This window comes from Bubalus bubalis, chromosome 7, assembly GCF_019923935.1.
Source record: "Bubalus bubalis isolate 160015118507 breed Murrah chromosome 7, NDDB_SH_1, whole genome shotgun sequence".
NCBI classification, from domain to species: domain Eukaryota; kingdom Metazoa; phylum Chordata; class Mammalia; order Artiodactyla; family Bovidae; genus Bubalus; species Bubalus bubalis.
In genome coordinates this window covers 94073845-94076787 of record NC_059163.1, presented here as the reverse complement: position 1 = coordinate 94076787, position 2943 = coordinate 94073845, and positions in this window count along the sequence as shown.

Below are 2943 nucleotides of genomic sequence, written 5' to 3'. Positions count from 1 at the left end.
CAACTGGCTCATTTTTGTGGTTATTTCTCTTCTAGATTTGAGTAGTCTTTTACCTGGTATGTATTGTTTTCCATTGATTAGAGAAACACTACATTTATACTGGTAGGTTTTGAGCCTGCAAGGAGGAATTTGCCTGTGTTTCATGACGATTTATTGTTCAGTGATTGTGTTGGCTAGCACATTGCTTTTTCTTTATACATTTAGAAAACTTCAGATTAACATTTAGTTTCTCATTTGTAGGCACATGTTGCATGCAATTTGAAGCCCTTGACTTTTTAGTATCTTTATTATAAATGTCTTCTCTTTAAAAAGACAAGTTAAAATTTCTGTCAGGCTTATTAACTAGTCATATTGTAATGGTATTGAAGATGACCATCTGTTGATTCTAAAGAGCCAAACAGCATAAAAGCTAGGAGACATGGCATTTGAACATTGTTGTTATTGCTTGCCAGAGTAACCCAGATTTGTATACTTCCAACTGTGTAGTGAACTTATTTTTTGCATCTAACAAAATAATAAATAATAATAGTAATAAATCTTGACTAACTCTAAAGAATAAACACATTGTAAAGTGTTGCTAATGTAGATTCCATTAAATTGACCATAAACACAATAGTCCAGTTTTTATGCTAGGTGACTTCAAAGATTCTTTAGATACCTAATACAAGATTATTTATAGCTTTTATCTTTAGAAGAACATTTAAGATTGATATATTTTATTTTTTCATGTACCATCATACTAAATATATGCTTAACACATTAAAAGAAATATATTTCAAGAATATATATTAAAATAAATTGTAGCCAAAAATTTAACATGTATAAGTTTAAGATGTCAAGTGCCTATTTTCACTCATCTTTCAGATTTTGTAGGAACAAGGAAAATTAACTTAGGCACTATGAACTTCAGGTACCCACCTTGAGATGATGACTGAGTTACCAAAAAAGAGATGCATCTATGGAGGTAGGAATATCTACTTTAAAAGAAAAATCACACACAGTATTTTAGCACTGTTGCTGTTTGTAGCTTACAATAAGAAGGAAAGACAAAGCAAAAATGTTTAAAAGAGTCCTGCATGCTGAGTTATAAAAAGTATCATTCATTTACGTCCATGGAGTTCTGGTAAGCTAAGACGTGTTACCATCATAGAAATTTTTATCTTCTTCATGAAAAACTGAATATTAACAGAATCATTAACACTTGTTGATAACTAAACACAAATGAATTTCCAAAGTTATTTTGAACTCAAGATAAATTCTTTTGGGAAAAAGACTTCATGAATATTTTCTGATTTTTCCCAATTATATTACATTTCTATAAATAATTCTAATACAATTTAAAGAATATTTCAACTATTCAGGTAGTTGAAATATTTATTCTCAATTTTTTAAGTTACATGAAAGCATTATTCAATCAAGTTATCCAGTTAACCCCATTCAGTTGTTATTTTTATAGAAAACTTAATTCTGTTTTACTTATGTTGCTGGAATGAGAGCTCTTAGAGAATCAATAAAAAATAACCCTTGTGGTCTCTGATTGGTATTCAGCCCTTTAAGAATTTCAACAGTAGGAAATGGTATTAGGTCACAGACTAAACAGCTAGTGCCTCTTGGCATCTATTTATATATTTATATATTGCAAACTAAACCAGGAAAACAAAAGCTGACTTTCCCCCAAGATAATTTCTCATGCAGTGTTGACCCCGTATATCTTATAGTGAATATTGACAGGACTAACTTTTTGTATATGTAGAAATTCCATATGTATTATTCGTATAAGTCATTTTCAGGACATGTTAATATAAAATTGAAAATTTTTTCTACCTGGCTTCTATGAAGAGCTCTAAGTGCTCTGCGGATACAAGAGCACTGTGTCCACCAAACATAATTTGTTGTTGCTTTCTAAAAAAACATGTAAATTATCATTTATACTATTTACAAAATATTCAGAGTAACTCACTGAAGTTTAATAAGCACATTAGCAAGTTAGACTTGTATTTATGACTCTTAGAGATGCTGACAATTCTGTAGATCTTAGTAATATTGGTTTTGAAATCAGATTACCTAGTTTTGATTCCAACTATACAACTTAAATGCCTGTGTGATCTTGAACAACTGTTTAGCCTCTGTAGCCCTTACTTTCCTCATCTGTAAAATGGGTGTAATAATAGTACTTACCTCATTGAGTTGTGAGGATATATATTATGTTACACAGAAACTAGTGTTCCCTCTCTTCTATCCTGTTTCATGGTATCAGAGTTCCTGAGAGATTGAATTCTTGTTCAGAAGATTACTTTGTATATATGAAATGGACAGACCTTGTCTTTCAACAGACCTGATTGTTCCTCTATACCAGATGTAGTATCTCCCCCTTACTAGAGATATTCTTTATGGAAACTTTCTCTTCTCTCCCTGCATTCCCACTGAAATCCCTGTTTTAGGTGTTTTGCTACTGGTCAGCCCTGTTCATTGATGCCTTTTCACTGGTTTAATGTAACTGATAAAGTTTCAAATTGTTTTGCGATTTTCTTAGACTGGAAAGACAGTACATCTGTTAATAACTACTGTGTGTTAGTGTAACATAAATAACAGCAGTTTTCCTCTCAGGTTCTTGGTGGGTGGAGGAGCAACTCACTGTTGCTTATGACAAGGGTGTTAAAATGGGCATGAGTATACTCAATGAATTTTCTAGGGAAGTTATATGTTGTACCTTTAAATATATAAGAATATCAAAGTGTACTGTGTTAGCTGTGTACTTTGACTACTTAATTATGACACAAGTCCTGGTTCTAAGTGCTGTGCAATGGTGTGTAAACTAAAACTATCGCCAAGATACAGAACATAAACTAGTGAAGCAAATTAATGTTAACTCATCTAACAGTAATATTGCTAATTGCTGTTTTGTAGAGAAAGCTTGCCTTCCAAAATTTTACTTAAGGAAGA